Source organism: Ambystoma mexicanum, chromosome 12, assembly GCF_040938575.1.
Source record: "Ambystoma mexicanum isolate Mex_15411 chromosome 12, UKY_AmexF1_1, whole genome shotgun sequence".
NCBI classification, from domain to species: Eukaryota; Metazoa; Chordata; class Amphibia; order Caudata; family Ambystomatidae; genus Ambystoma; species Ambystoma mexicanum.
In genome coordinates this window covers 92,988,798-93,005,472 of record NC_090936.1, presented here as the reverse complement: position 1 = coordinate 93,005,472, position 16,675 = coordinate 92,988,798, and the positions used below count along the sequence as shown (strand labels likewise).

At 48.7% G+C, this 16,675-nt stretch overlaps 1 protein-coding gene across 2 annotated transcripts in view; it reads left to right on the top strand.

Annotated features, from left to right (window-relative positions):
• Positions 1–16,675, top strand: part of RELN (reelin) — a 2,335,047-nt gene that overhangs the window by 1,121,259 nt on the left and 1,197,113 nt on the right. The gene's annotated exons all lie outside the window — the stretch shown is intronic.

Here is a 16,675-nt window from a genome sequence, read left to right as displayed (position 1 = left end):
GTGAGGATCTTCACCGACAACACCACCACCATGTTCTACATCAGGAAGCAGGGCGGTACCAGATCCCCAGCCCTGTCCAAGGAGGCGCAGGATCTGTGGCATTGGGCCGTCGCCCAAGGGATGTTTCTGGTGCCGTTTCATCTGGCAGGAATAAAAACACCATTGGCAACTCGCTCAGCATAGAGCTGCGCTCGTGCCACGAGTGGGAACTACGACAGGATCTAGTGGACCGCCTCTTCCGACGGTCGGGCACCCCCCAGATCGATCTGTTCGCGACATCGACGAACTCCAAGTGCCGGAGGTTCGCCAGCAGGTTTCCCCAGCCGAGGAGCATGGGCGATGCTTTCTCGTTCCCCTGGCAGGGCCTGTTCCTATACGCGTTCCCTCCATTGCCGTTGCTGATCCGGCTCATCAACCAGCTCAAGAGGTCACGGTGCAGGATGATCCTCGTCGCACCTGCGTGGCCGAGGCAGATATGGTTCCCGGACCTTCTGGACTTGTCAGCGTCCCCGTCAATCAAGCTGCCAGTGGACGCGGATCTTCTCTCCAGGGAAGGAGGCGCCATCCTCTATCACGACCCGAAGTCGCTGAACTTGCAGGCCTGGCTCCTGCAGCGTTAGAGTTTGGAGGTTACGACATACCGGCCGACTGCAGAGAGGTTCTTGCAAAGGCCAGGGCGTCCTCAACTCTTAAATGCTACGGACACAAATGGAAGAGGTTCTCTGTCTGGTGCCACGCACAGAAGATTAACCCTCTACGGATTACGGCTCCTCAAGTACTGCCGTACCTACTGACGCTGGCCAAGGCTGGACTGGCGCACGCTTCCATCAAGATTCATCTTGCTGCGATCTCCCGATACACCAGAACCACGGGACGGACGTCTTTGTGGTCTCATCGTCTAGTGAAAGAATTCATGAAGGGACTGTTCCCGCCGGTGAAGGCTCCGGCCCCGGCGTGGGAGCTCAACGTGGTGCTGACCAAGCTCATGGGACCTCCGTTCGAGCCTCTGCACTCAGCTCCGTTGAAGTTCTTGTCGTGGAAAACAGCGTTTCTTGTGGCCATCACCTCCGCACGACGGGTGGGAGAGATCCAGGCCCTTTCCTGCAAGCCCCCGTACTTGACTTTTCACGACACAAGGGTAGTGCTCAGGACGCACCCCTCCTTCATGCCCAAGGTGCCGTCGGACTTCCACCTCAACGAACCCTTGGTGTTGCCTGTTTTCTTCCCGTCGCCTTCGTCGCCGGCTGAAAGGACTTTGCACTCGCTGGATATGGCTAGAGCACTGAAGTTCTACGTGGACCGCACGAAGAGTTTTCGGAAGACGTCACAACTTTTTGTGAACTTTGGACCTGTCAATCAGGGGAAGGCTCTCTCAAAGGCTTCCATTTCCAGATGGCTCTCCGGCTGTATCATGTACTGTCATCAGTTGGCAAACCGACCGCTGCCTGGCCGTCCGAGAGCCCATTCCACCAGAGCAATCGCAGCGACCACGGCGTTCCTATCTGGTGTGCCCCTGCTGGACATCTGCAGGGCTGCTACGTGGAGGTCGACGCACACCTTCACGAAATTCTACTGCGTCGACCGGGATTCCAGGGAGGAGTCCAGGGTCGGCCAAGCAGTGCTGCGCAACCTGTTCGCCTAAGGTGAGCCTGGTGAGAAGGTAAGAGATGCTTAATGTTGAGTTGTTGTATTGCTTAATGTTGAGCCTGTTGCCACCTCCCGTGGTTGTGCATGTGTGTACTGCTATGTATTATTTTATTCATGAGCAGGTGAATCCATGCCAGACCCCATGCTGGAGAAGGAACAAGTTACTTACCTGTAACTGTTGTTCTCCAGCATGGGTCTGGCATGGATTCACATGCGAACCCTCCCGCCTACCCCTCTGCGGCTCTTCACTTGGTCATACTGCCACTTCACGTGCTACCAAATCTGAAGATGGCTGCCAGAGGCGGGGTTTAGGGAGATGGCAGTCATTGGCTGTGGTCAGTATGACGCAGAGGTCAGTGATTGGTTACTACTACGAAAGACAGATCAGAAACGAAACTGATACTGATTTTTCTTTACCGAGGATTCCCAGCCTGACGACGGGGAATATTCATGAGCATGTGAATCCATGCCAGACACATGCTGGAGAACAACAGTTACAGGTAAGTAACTTGTTCCTTCCCGTCTAATTCATATTATTTTGGACCAGGGTGCCTTACCTAGATAATTAATGATGCTATGGCATATTATGCCAGAGATTATCTGATATATAATATTACTTTAGAGGGAAGTCTGTATTTATCATTATTTAGTTGTTGATTAATGTGAAAATCGTCTCTGGAGGGCTGCCCAAAGAAATTGCCAGAAGTTTAAGATTAATTCTGAACCTCCCAGCCATCACCTTTTTTATGTTGCTTTTTTACCTCGGGCGGGGGACAAATATGCCCAGACGTGGGTCCTGAGCCTGTTGGGCCTGGAGACCTAAGCTACACCTCACTGATGACGCCCTGTGAGGCTGAAACATGTCTGGAGATGTTTGTGGTCTTGACTGTGTAGAAAGGATGTCACAAATCAGTTCAAGTTGGAATGCCCCTTTAGGGGTGGGACCAAGCCTGATTTGCATATGGTCTTTCCCCTTCTGTAATGGCTTGGCAGCTGAAGAACGATGGTCTGGAGAGTTCGCCAGCGCAATGCCAGAGGTTAGGATGAATTCTTTTTTTTTTTTTTTTTGAAGTGAGCAAAATATTTTTTATTTGACTTGCAAGACAAACACACAACATCCTAGTATTAACCCATTTTCAACCAACAAATCCGCCTCCCCTCCAAGTTCCCTCCTTAAATCCCCTTACAGATTTGTGACCCCAAACATTGAAAGGTACTTAATGTGCCTTGTAGCACACAATTCCTGCCTTCCTTAGAGCAATAGGGATTGTTGTCTTGAAGGAGTCATCTTTCCTGTGTCCATGTCCTAAGATGTCACTTGGAGGACCAATTCTGGGTAAAACGTGGTGGCTTCTTTGCACTTCCAGTCACGTCCTCTTTAGGAGAATGTCCTCCAACCCCATGATGACTGACGGTGTCGTAAAAAAATTCTTCGCATGTCGGGCATTGTTTGAGTGTAAGTGTGAACAGTGTTCACAATGAATATCAAAGCCTGTCTGACATGCAAGTATGTCATGCAGGGTTTAATTGTAATTGTACAGTCTGCCTGCCATGCAGGCATGGAAGGCAGCGTGTACAATGCAGGCATATAGGGTCTGCCCGCTTTATGCTGGTGCATAAAGCTGGCGTACCCCATAGGGATCACCAGCATTTGCACGGGCATGAAAACCCATGCGGGCACAAATGCTGGAGAATTTGTATGGTAGAGAGGAAGGGAGACCGTGGAAAAAAAGGTTAGGATTAATTCTAAACCTTCCAACCTTCATCTCTTTTGCTTTCCTTTGGCATGACAAAAGACCAGCGCTGAGTACTCACCGCCTCTTCTACTATAGTTTACCATGTTCTGTTAATCACCTCAAAGAATTTCATTGATCAGTGCACATTGGATTTAAGTGAAAATGTGCCAGCTGGTCTCTTTCAAAAGCCTGTTCATCTGAGGCAAGATGATAAGGGAACGTGAGTGGGGCGGGTCCTTGAGATGTGTAGAAGTGTGTTGAAGCAGTGTGATGTGTGTATGCGTGTGTGTGTTAGTATTATACAGAATGAGGACTTTGGGCGGGCTGGGAGGGAGAGATCTGTGCACTGTAATTACCTCTAGTGTTTTAGTGTGAACATTGCACTACTGAAGGTGCTGTATGTGCATGTTTTGGGTGGGAGATTGTTGTACCGATGTTTCCGATCTATTTCCGTGCACTGAGAGATGTTGAAAAGATTGCCAGCATTGGTGGAGGGTGGGTGGATCTGGTGGCGGGGCGAGTTTCAGCGCGCGGATTGCTGACCGCAGTGAGTCGTTCAGCACTTGCATCAGATATCCGACATGCGAAGCGATTGGGGGAACCATTGGCCGTCACAAAAAGGACGTCAATTACACAGAGTGAAGTAGTAGACGGATAACCCCTCAGACGAATGCAGGTCATTGCAGAGTAGCACGGGGCACCCCTGTGCTGCAGACTGCCATGGGATTAGGGATAACAGATCTTTCCTTTGAAACATATACATGGACAGCATGCATTCAAATTGTGCGTGGGCTCTGAACTCTGCAGCAATGTGTAACACACACATTTTGCAGGTTTTATTTTTGGCATGTCAATCACTCCTTTATTTGCATGGACGAGAAGTGTTTCAAATAGACCATATGCCCCCGGCATGTTTTCACACATTTCTTTGCCTCCTCCCACCCCTGCAAATCTCACTGCTTTTAAACTACCTTTTAGGGATGATTCCTCGAGAATGATTATTCGGGAATTTACCTGCGGTACCTTAAATAGACGCGGCAGGCATTTTAAGCCTACATATCTACCAGTAATGCCCAAGCAAGCACTCAAAATCACGCAGCCAACCCACGGGGGGCGGTTTAGTCCACTAAAACTATAGGGGCTCTTACGCAGATGGCCTTTCCCGGTACGCAGATGGCTTTTTCTGGGGGTTAGGGGGCCCGGGTCCTGGAGCACCCGCATACTCGGCACCCCGGATCCAACTCCACTCAATCTCTATCATAACACTCCAAAACTACCCTGGAGTCCCAGTGCACACATTCGCTCAACACACTGTGCTGTGCCGCCACTCACTACAATATAGTCCTTATATGATGGGCAAGCACACACCCATTCTAGCAGGGAAATGTAGCCCTACCTAACTCCCTCGCTGCATCTGCAAACTCCTTACCCACTATCCCACCCTCCTACCGTCACCACTGCTCATGCTATCCTTCTGAGAAGACTACGGTCTGGTTACCCCGGGCAGGGCCTCAACAGCCTTGGACATGGCCCAGCACCTTGAAACTACCACAGAGGTTATTCGGCGCCGTGCAAAAGCGTAGTAACATAACATAACATAATGCATGTGTAAATCTGCTGTGCACCCAGTTGCAATCTCACAAAGTTGGAGGCTCTGCGGTGCCAACTGTTAATCCAACAGATAACGTCCTGATTATTAACTCATAACAAAACTAGATCTATTTTGACATCATTTGCGGAGCAGTTCGCTGATCTGTTGTGCAAAAGGATTAATTGCTGGGCCGCTTGAAGGTCAGCAAGCGAAATTGGGAATTTTGATGGAAACGTGTTGATGCCGACGGGCGACCCCCAACTAAAGCATGCACTTTGGCTGGCAAATTGGGGGCAACGGGGTGGACGGAGGCACCTGACCAATGTTTCATCTTTACATTAAATGAGTGTATGAAATGACCATGAACAAATACATGGCTGGAAATGGTTTGGTGATGGGGAAGTGGCCTGGTGGCATTACGCCGTCCCTGCCTGAGCTTGGTACGTGTATGAAGGCTCAATATATGGACAATACATTTATTATCAAAACATAATTCCGTCAATTGTATGTGCAGCGATCCTGGTAACTTTTCCAAATCAAAAGATACCCTGAAACCCTAAGCGGCCCATATGTCCTACACATCTGGATAGGAAGAAAGGGGTTCTCATAAGAGGGTCCAGCACAGCAGCGGATCTGGGTGCAGAGTTCTGCTGGTCCAGAGTGCAGTGCAGAAAGCTGTGCTTGCTTCCTCCGGGCATGGGTGCCCACCTGTGCCAGGGCTGATGATGCTGGCTCAGCGCTGTGCAGAGCAAATCTGAACCGCAGTAAAGGCAATGGGGCCAAGTTTATTTGTAAAACTCTTACTTAAGGGTGCTGGAAACGTGGACCGCGCCCTCTGGTGACCTTATAGATGAGCAGGCCGGCTGCCATTAACCGTATCAGAGATCTGTAATTTTAAATTTGCAGACATCTGGTGATTACAGAGCTTGAAATAAGACCCATTTTCCACAAAATGGCCGTGGCATGTTGTCACTCTGAACTGCACATCTCACTGTAGTATTGCAAAGCACAGTGAAATGCAATGCAATGAAATAATATAAAGTGGTGAATACAGAACATTGGGGAGGTGGGAAGGAGGTCGGAGACTGAGAGGCCTGCCACTGCATCCCTTCCATCTTCCTGTCCAGGTGCAAGCATTTCCATATAACCCCAAGCCAGCAGCTACATGACCTTTCACTTTATCAGGGTCAGGACCAATTACAGGCGTTTGTATATCACACTCCACCAAAGCTGTGATGTGAAGTAGGGTGTGGCCACAGAGGAATTATGGGAAGCCGCCACAGTGTTCCAACTGTAAACCAGACAGCCCTTCAGTCTCAGGAAACCAGGAAAAGGCAAAACATGTTACAAAAGGAGAACCAGCAGAACGTTCGCTAAAAATATCATGGGCTCTGTGCAGGGACGTCATTTCACCAAAAGGCCTAGGGTAGCAGAAGTGACATCACATGACCCTTGACCATTGATGACATCACATGAAGTGATGTCATTTGATCCCACCCTGAAGTGATATCACAGGAAGCGATGGAACACGACCTTTCACCCGTTGACCAAACGGGAAGTGGCAGCACATAGCAGTGTTCCTTAGTATACTACGAAAAATATGGTTACGATATCACTGTAATGTGAAATACGTTTCATACAAGAATGGATCGCTATATGTATCGTTAATATCAATGTGTATATTTGTATTTGTATTTGTTTTATTTGTATTTGTTTTATTTGTAACATGCACCGTCCGGCCCGGAGGCATCAGGGCGCAACTTAGACATGGTTACATAACGGGCATACATAAATTCAAACTATAGATACAGTACAAAATATTCAGAGCATACAGCAATATACAACATTTACAAAGTAGGGAATAGAACTGGCGCTTTGCTAGGGCAAGGCTCCCGGGGACATAAGAAGTCTGAGTTTCAAGGCTGAGTGAAGAGCCAGGCTTTCGTTTTAGCCTTGAAGGCACTAAAACATTCTTCTGATCTAATGGTGAGGGGTAGAGCATTCCAGAGCTTGGATGCTAGGACGGGGAAGCTTGATGCACCCGCTTTTTGTAGTTTGAACCTAGGGATAGTTAATTGGTGGGTCTGGGCGGCTCTTTGTGGGCGGGTAGGCGCGTGGCGGGGTAGCCGGCTGCAGAGATACGGGGGGGCTTGGTTGGCTAGGCATTTGTGGGTGAGGCCTAAGGCTTTCAATGATATTCTCAGTTTGACAGGTAGCCAATGTAGATTGGATCTAGATTCCGAGATGTGGTGGTTTCGCAGGATGTTTAGAGCCGCTCTTATGGCGTTGTTCTGGACGATTTGCAATTTGTTCAGATTCTCTTGGCTAGTACCTAGGTAGAGGGCGCTACCATAGTCGATTTTGGCCATGATGAGGGTTCTGGCCAGTGTGACCGTGTTAGGAGTAGTCAGAAATGGCCTGCAGGCTGCAATCAGTTTGCAGGTGTATGCTGAAGCAGATCTAACTGCATTAGGTTGATGGGATAGGGATAAAGTGGCATCAAGGTAGACACCTAAGGTTTTCGTGTCTTTCGAGACTTGGATAGTGTTGCCGTCGATGATAAACGATTGGTAAGACGGTTCAAGTTTACTGAGGCGTTACGTAGTGCCCAGGATGAGGAGCTCAGTCTTGTCATCGTTGAGGCATAGTTGGTGTTGTGCCATCCAAGCTTGGATGACCAAGTAGACATCATTAAGGGCCTTGGTGTCAGCCACGTAGTCTCCAGTAATGGGAATGAGTATCTAGGTGTCGTCAGCGTAATTCGTGTAAGAGACACCCAGATAGTCAAGTACATCAAAGAGCGGTTTTGTAAAAACGTTATAGAGAGTTGGCTACACGCAAGAGCCTTGGGGGACGCCGCAGAGAATAGGGGAGGGATCTGCAGCTGCAGATTGAGAAAAGACCCGCATAGATCTATTACTCAGGAATGATTTGATCCAGGCCGTAGCTGACGGAGAGAAGTGGGCGGCAGAGTGCAGGTGCTTGCATAAGATTTGGTGATTGACCAAATCGAATGCCGCAGAGTGGTCGAGTAGGAGTAACAGGGCCAGTTTGCTGTTGTCCTTCAGAACTTCAATTTGAGTTTTTAAGTCTAGTAGAGCTGTCTCAGTTCAATGTTTGGGGCGGAAGCCGGATTGTCTGAGACCTAGAAGATTATTGGCTTCCAAGTACTCTTGGATTTGCAGATATGCTACGCGGTCTAGGATTTTTAGCAGGAACGGGACAGTAGTAATAGGACGGTAGTTGGTGGGTATGCTCGGGTCCAGGGAGGGTTTTTTGAGCAGCGGGATCACTCATGCATCCTTGAGGTTGTCAGGGACAGTTCCTGTTTTAAAGGAAGCATTAATGAAGGATGTGATAAATGGGGCCAGATCATGTGCCGATTCCTTAATGATAGGGGCAGGACAGGGATCACCCTGGCAGTTGGATGGTTTGATCCTCAAGATAATGTTTTCCACCTCCGCCGTGGTGAGCGGAGAGAAGGCAAACCGTTTGAGATTGTGCAAGTCGGGTGAGAGGGCCCCAGCTGGGGTAGGAGGACGGTTGTCCAGTTTCAGACTGTCTTGTTTAGCTGTGATCTTAGATTGAAGCGTGGTGATTTTGTTCAGTAGTGCTGCCTGAATGTTAGCACACCATTTGCTATCTTTAATGCAGGTGTCGGGGGGGGGGGGTTGGGTAATGGGAGTTTCAAGCTCTTTTAGGATCTTAAAGAGTTCCTTGGAGTTGGAGTCCGCTTGCAGGATGCGGTTATTGAGGGACTCTTTTTTCGACTCTATGATGGCTGCTTTGTAGGTGAGCGAAGCCAAGAAGAAGCCGTCTTTGTGCGCGTCAGAAGGGTGACTTTTCCAACGATTTTCAGCCCAGCGTTTAGTTTTGCAGAGTACTCTTAACTGTGGTGTGAACCAAGAGTTAAGGCTGCCTGTGGTTTGGCCTTCCTCAGTTTGATGGGGGCAATAGCATCTAAAGCTGTGCGCATGCTGCAGGTATAGATGTCAGCTAGAGTGGTGGGGTCAACGCCGGAGTCAGTGGCAGCTTTAAGCAAAGGGAGTAGCAGAGGGAGAAGTTTCTCCTTGGTTATGTCCTTTTTGTTTCTGGTTGGGAGAGCAGGCGTTATCAAGGTTGGGATACGGGGGGAAGCTTCAATATTAAAAGTGATAATGTGGTGGTCTGACCATAAGCAAGGGGTATTGGCCAGGACATTAATATTGCAGTTAGAACTTACTAACCAATCAAGGGTCCTGCCTTTGGAGTGTGTAGGCTCTTGGATGTGTAGGGTGAAGCCAGAGTTAGAAAGGGCATTTTCCAAGTCTAGTGCCGTAGGATCTTTGGGGTCGCCAAGTCCTAGATTGAGGTCTCTGAGGATAATAATTTGTGAGTTATTTTTAGCATTGTCAAGGAGGAGGGTAGAGATTTCGCCGACAATGGAGGGTGCGGGGCCTGGGGGCCAGATTAGGTGAAGGGTGGCTGTTTGATTAGGTGTTAGTGCGAGTTTGACTGATAGTAGTTCAGCGGACTCAAGTTTAGTGTCGGTCGATACTCTTAAATCCAGAGTGGTTTTGTGGATGATGGCAAGGCCTCCACCTCTGGTGTGGGAAGCAGAGGTGCGGTCACATCTCATGAAGCCAAAGCCGGGTGGTAGGGCAAGGGCTAAGGAAGGACCAGATGCAGCATGAAGCCAAGTTTCAGCTATGGCAATGAAGTGGAGATCTGAAGATATTATAAGGTCTGCTATATCTAGAGCGTGCGCTGTGAGGGATCTGGCGTTGATGAGGGCGTCCTTGATAATCGGCAATATCGCCTCTGTAGAGGGGAGTTTGCTATTGGTAAGTGCAGTAGGTGAGCATGGTGGTGTGTGTTGTGTTTGCTTGGGGTAGTTGCTACGGGTGGGACGAATGCGGAATCTGGTGCCTAATCTTTTGTTTCTGAGAGATAAGGAGCACGGTTGATTCGGAGTGGGTTTACTAGCGAAGTGTTTCAGCCAGAGAGCTGGGTCATTGAAGTATGGGTTAATGTCAGTGTTGAGGTTCTGGAGGCCTATGGTGGGTGTCATAAGGTCCATTGTGGGGGTCGCCGTGCGTGGGGTCGGGGGGCCAAAGCTTGGGAGAGATAAGGTGGCTGATGGCTGAATGTATGACGGCCATGTTGGATGTATGCGTAGCAGGATGAAGGTTGCTGCTTCAATGGGCAGAATGTGGTACAGTATGAGGAGCGCCCTAAAGAGCATGATGGATAGGCACCTAGGAGGAGGTGCGTCGCAACACTAGGCAAATTCGATTATGCTAAGGCGGTGCAGAATCAGCAACAAGCAAATTCGAATTTACTAGGGCAGTGCAAGCAGTAGGCAAGTTCGAATTTAACTAAGGCAGTGCAAAATGAACAGTAGGCAGGTTCGAATATAACTAAGGCAGTGCAAAATCAACAGTAGGCAAGTTCGAATTAACTTAGGACAGTGCAAAATCTGCGGTAGGCAAGGGTGCTATTAGCTATGGCAGTGCACAGTCAACAGTGTGCAGGTTCACTTTGGTAGAGGCAGTGTAAAGTCAGCAGTGGACAGGTACAATTTTAGCTAGGGCAGTGCACAGACAATGGTAGACAAGATTATAGATATAGTAATATTACCAAATTACTGTGAATGCAATCAGACGTCCATGGCCAAATGATAATGATATGTTACTATATAGCACTTACGCTTAAGTGCTTTATATATCACAAATATAAATACAATATCACCCAACCTGTGTTGGTACTCATTTATCAACCTCAGAAGGATGAAAGGCTGAGTTGAGGTGTTTAAGAAAGACTAAACCAGTGACGCGCCCCTGAAGTGTGCCTGAAATAAACCTTTAATGTGTCTAGCAATTATTGTATAGAATTCCAGAAAGACAATTTTGTTTGGTATTCCTATTCTTTCTTATTTAGGGTCACTGCTGAAAGTTTTTTTTTTTAAAAGAGACCTGAACAAGAAAGCCAGCCACTCCAGAAGCAAAGAGCCACATGGTGCTGGCATTAACAAAAAGAAAGGATTTTTAAAATGTTTTTTCAGGGTAGTAAGGGAGGCCACAGGGGTCACAGTTGCGACCCCTAAATGACGTAAAAAAAATCCACATGCCAATGAATACTCGGAAAATAGGAACATTATCCAAAGCCACATGTTCAGGGTTGCCCTGTAATGCCTCTTTAACATTACCGGGTCCTTCCTCCTCCCTGCCTTGTACCAGAGGTAACAAACTGTCACAGCAGAACTCAACAATGCGGTTCACAAATAACAAGGTCACCTTCACCTCTAAAAGCTTCAGAATTGTGTAAAAGTAGGCTCTTTTCATATTCCCGTTCCTTAAAATCACATGTATTTGCGCACTCTCAGATGCAACATTCCACATATTGCCTGTGCTGTCTGGCTCCTCCCACTTATTCGCTGGCTCTACATCCCACATGTTTTCCCTGTACTCTCTGGTTCCACATCCCACATATTCCCTGTACTCTTTGGGTCTACATCCCACATATTCCCTGTACTCTCTGGGTCTACATCCCACATATTCCCTGTACTCTCTGGCTCTACATCCCACATATTCCCTGTACTCTCTGGCTCTACATTCTACACATTTCCTGTACTCTCTGGCTCTACATCCCAGATATTCCATGTGCTCTCTGGTTTCATATTCCACATTGTCCCGGCGCTCTATAGTTACAAATACTATGTATTCCCTGTGCTTTCTGGCTCCACATCTGGCATATTCCTTGCACTCTCTGATTCCATATCCCACACAATCCCTGTGCTCTGGCACCAAATTCCACATATTCCCTGTGCTTCTGGTTCGACATCCCCTCAAATACTCCTAGATCCCATCCCCTTGCCTCCATAATGGATGGGAATGGAAACTCTTTTCCCACAAAATTAAGGCGCACAGAGGCGTGGCCACCGACGCACCAGTGGTCCGCAAACCATGCCCTTCGGTGCCTCACGTCAGTCCTCTTTTCTGCATCAACGGGAGCGGACCTGTTTTCATGGGGCTAGTGGTTAAGTCTTACTTGTATTTCCATGTGCCTTAGCTTTCCCCAACTTTTTTCTTTTCTCTTTCAATCTTTAACCGGCCTCCATTACCTCGCCTCCCCCGGCGCATGTCGGTTCAGGCGGGATTCAGCAGGTGTCCTTCCTGTGACAGGTCATTCCCAGCCTCAGATCTCTATGCACTCTGCCTGCAGTGCCTGGATTCTGATCACTGTTGGGAAGGCTGTGCAGCTTACAACGCCTTGACACCTCGGTCACTAAAGAACCGGTTAGCTAGGTGGAGGGAACATTTCTCTAGATCTCCACCGGATCATCTGGAGGAGTTTGTTCTCTGGAAGACGAAGTCAGATAAGGCAAGTACAATATTTTCTAGGGCACCCCGCAAGTGGGATTTCTTTCCTGGGAATTCAAATAGTGGGAGGGATCGTGCTGATCCTAGGACCAGTCAGAATCCTGAGGCGAATGCAGCTAACGGCCCACGGGCTGAGGGGTCTTCGGACCCTCCCAGGACCACGACTGAGGAGCCGCCAGGCTCTAAGACCGGGGTTACTCCCGAGGGGCATTGCTCTTTCACCGGGCCCTGGCCTGAGAGGGCGCATGTACACATTAGCACTACTGGTGCAAACAACCCTAGAAAAATGGCATCCACCATGGAGGGGGCACGTGAGCCACAGTTAGAAGGCACGCAGAGCCTGACTCCCTCGAGACCAGAAGCAGACTTTACCTCTAGGGTAGACTGGTCCCCCATGCACACCCCGCAGATGGCATGGTGCCTTCCATGTCGGTGAGATACACAGAGGCAAATTACATTCCTGCCAGCCAAGGACCTAGAAGGCCCCACTCACCAGCATATACGCCTACGGCAGCCGGCCAAGCCTCTCCATGTGAAGAACGCTTCTTCGAGAAGTTTATGACACTAACGAGGCCCCAGCAAATGTTGGGTATACTTAAAAACCTAATTAACTAGGTACACCCACAGGTACCAAAACAACCTCTTGCAACCGTGCAAGCTCCAATACCAGAACAAATAGCAGAGCAGCCACAACCAGTCACAGACCCCCCAGCTCAGGTACCAACAGGGGCTCCTCCCATGGCACCACCAGTGGTACCAACTTTACAGCTAGCAGGACTTGAAGCAGCTCAGCAAGGAGCTGGGCCGACCCAGGATAACATAGATCCAATTATTCCTCCCGGGGATACCCATGGACAGCAGGACACAGATAAAGGGGATGAAACATCATTTTCGTCCAAGGCCTTCCATGACCGCATGGCAGGGTTGGCAGAGTTTTGGGGGGGAGTTCCGCCCCCACAACAAGAGCAGCCAGAAACAGGATTTCTGGCAGAGGTGCTCACATTGCGGGCGGCTGCCAAATCAGGGATGCCACTGCAAAGGGATGTGGAAGCTCTTATAAAGAAGAGCTGGCCCAAGCCGCACACCACACAGCCAGTTAATTAACGGCTTGATGCCAGATATCAGCAGGTGGAAGGGGAGACCATCCTTTTATCGGGTCACACACAGCCACAATCATCAGTCATAGCAGCAGTATTCAAAGTTACATACTTCTTCTGCATCTGGGTCAGCTACTGCATCTCTACTTTCAAAGGAGGACAAAACTCCCGAGGCCTTTGGAAAAAAGATTTACCTTCATTCTCGCCTATATTTACAGCAGGCGAATGCAGGTGCAATGCTTGCAGCAGCCAATCAGAAACTCTGGAGAGAAATGGCAGACTTTCTTCCAGATCTACCGGGAGACAGGCAGGTCGCCTTTAAAGCAGGGCTGGCGGAGGCAAAAGTAATCATGCAGGATTTGATGGACTCTGCGGTTGCCCATATAGACACATCTGTGTTGCAACAGACTTGCGTCGCACAGCATGGATGCATGCCACTAGATGTAATACTGATTTCCAAGAGCGCATTCTAGCCCTCCCCTACAAAGGTGTGGACCTGTTCCACTCGTCCACAGACGTGGAGCTCACCAAGAAAAAAGCAAGCTCACATACAGCCAAGTATCTATTTTAGCAAAACCGCCTGCAAAGAGCTTCACACAGACTGAGGGCAGATTCAAGCACAAACCCAGATTCTTTGGGGGATTCATGGGATTTCAAGATAGGAGGGCTAAGCAGCCGGAGAGGTTGCCTAGTCTACATAGACACAAACAACAGCGTACCACACCAAAGGGATTTTTCCAGCCCCCTCCCAAACCCCAGCCTCAGATGCCAAGAAACAATGATGGGGTTATCCCAGAACATAGTTCTCCAGTGGGGGGCAGGCTGGCCCTTCACAATAAGCATTGCTGTCATCTGTTTTTGGATCCCTGTATCCTGTCAGTAACTTCCACTGGTTTTTGGCTCCCCATACCCAACATCTCTCCCCCCCCACTACTTCAGATCAGATCACCAGCAGTGCTGGACGGAGATCGCTTCTCTTGTGCAGGGCAATGCAGTGGAGGAGGTTCCTCACTTGAAGAAAGGCTTGGGTGTCTATTCGAGGAGCTTTGCAATAGAGGAAAAGAACCAGGCGGGCCTGAGAGTGGTTCTCGATTTCTCCCACCTCAATCTTTCCCTGCCCCTCCAGAAATTCAAGATGGTTACGCCGGCCCACATAGCGGAAGCATGGTGCAAGGGAGTTTGGATGTGCTCCCTGGACCTAAAGGCTGCATACTTACATGTCCCTATCTGACAACCTCACAAGCAGTTTCTCTGTCATGGGGAGACACATCCAGTACAAGCTTCTGCCTCAATTCAGCGCCTCAGGTCTTCACCGGGCTAAAGAATGCAGTGGCCGGGATACTGTGGAGCAACTGCCACCATGTCTACCCATACCTGGATGACTGGCTTGTCTGGGCCATGTCGCCAGGGTGGGCCATCCAGAGTCTCGTGGATATACTAATCGATCTGGGGTTCGGAACTTACTCTTACCCAGTCATTGGTATTCCTTGGGATCATGTGGGACACATTGAAGCAGAGAATATTCCCAACTAAAGACACTCAGAGTTTCTAGCGGCTACCACCCATTTCCTCAGCAGATCGGATGGTACCGGTACCAACTCCTGCTGGGGATCATAGCTGCATGTTTACTGGCAGTTCCGTATGCCAGATTGAGAGTGACGAGAATACAAATGCACCTGGCAGAGACCTGGAATCAGGAGCTAGGGTCACAGTCAGACAGAGTGTCCATTACCAAGGAACTATCAGTGCACCTTCTGTGGTGGAGGGACAAGTAAAATTTGATGTCTGGGGCTCCATTTGTGCAACCAACGCACTTGGTGGTGATCACAACAGACTTGTCATTGGAGGGCTGGGGAGCCACGCTAGACAACTTCTCAGTCCACAGGACTTGGTCCAGCCAGGACAGGGAAAAGCATATAAATGTGGTGGAGATTACAGCTGTGCAGGTAGCACTCTGATCCTTTATACTGTGTATCAAGGACTAGAAGTTGTCGTCAGGACGTACAGCTCAACAATGATGTTTTACCTGTACAAACAGGGAGGGACTTGTTCTCCTCCCCTCTGCAGGTTAACAATACAGATCTGGGACTGGGCCCTCTCTCACAATATTCACATCTCAGCCATTCACCTTCCTGGTGAGGAAAATATGGAAATGGACAGGCTTAGCAGGTTAGGAGCAGACAACTATGAGTGGGAGATGTGCCCAGAAGTCCCACAAGCACTTTTCCAAGAATTGGGATAGCCAACAGTGGATCAATTTGCCACAGCAGAAAACAGAAGACGAACCCAGTTTGCGTCCTGGATGGGCAGGGGGGAGCAATTGCTCAGAGATGCTTTCCACATGGCATGGGACGATCTATGGTGTGATGTATTTCCTCTGACGCCCCAATCCAAAAGGTACTAGACATCTGTTGACACAGTGCAAGATCCTCGCCACTCATCATTATGCTGGCTGTAAGGTTTTTGTACATGATACCTCGGCAATAACTGGCAGTCAATTTTGGAGTGCTATATTGGGTGCGGAATCCATTGTTATGACCAGAGCCGCATATTATGTGTGGAAGGTGGCCTTGCAACAAATTCTAAAGCATAGTAGTTAGTTGGAAGTACAGTGACCTTTTCTGCTCTTTGTTAATGGTGACTGTGATTTAATGAATGTATTAGGTTTTATTAATGTATTATTAATGTTTTTATTAAGAATGTTCTTTTTATTGTCTAATCTTTTATGATAATGTTATGACTATATGTGTTATTAAATTACCCTAATGTGTTATTAAATTACCCTAAAGGTTTGTAATTAAGCAAATGCTAAATAAAAAAAATAAAAAAGGCACTTCGGAAGGTCAACAAATTCGTTGGACTCATCCTGGTGGTTCTCCAATGGCTGTCCAGGAAATGCTACTGTTACCTAGTGCACCTAGCCACAAAGGGTCCATTACCTCTGCCCCTGACAGGGCTCCATCTCCTCACTCAGCAGCAAGGAGAAGTGGTCCATCCAGCCCCAGGAGCAGTAGCCCTAGCAGCTTGGTTCCTGAGCATGTAACCTTAGGTCCTCTGCGTTTGATGGAGGACAACCTCGCAATCATTCAAAAAACGAGGAAGGACTCCACCAGAAGCCAGTACAAAAGTGAATGGACACGTTTTTGCGCTTTGGCTAAGGACAACAACACAGACCCACTCTCATGAATGCTCAATCACGTCTTGTCTTTTTCAGCCCACCTAGTGCAATCTGAAGTGCAAGTA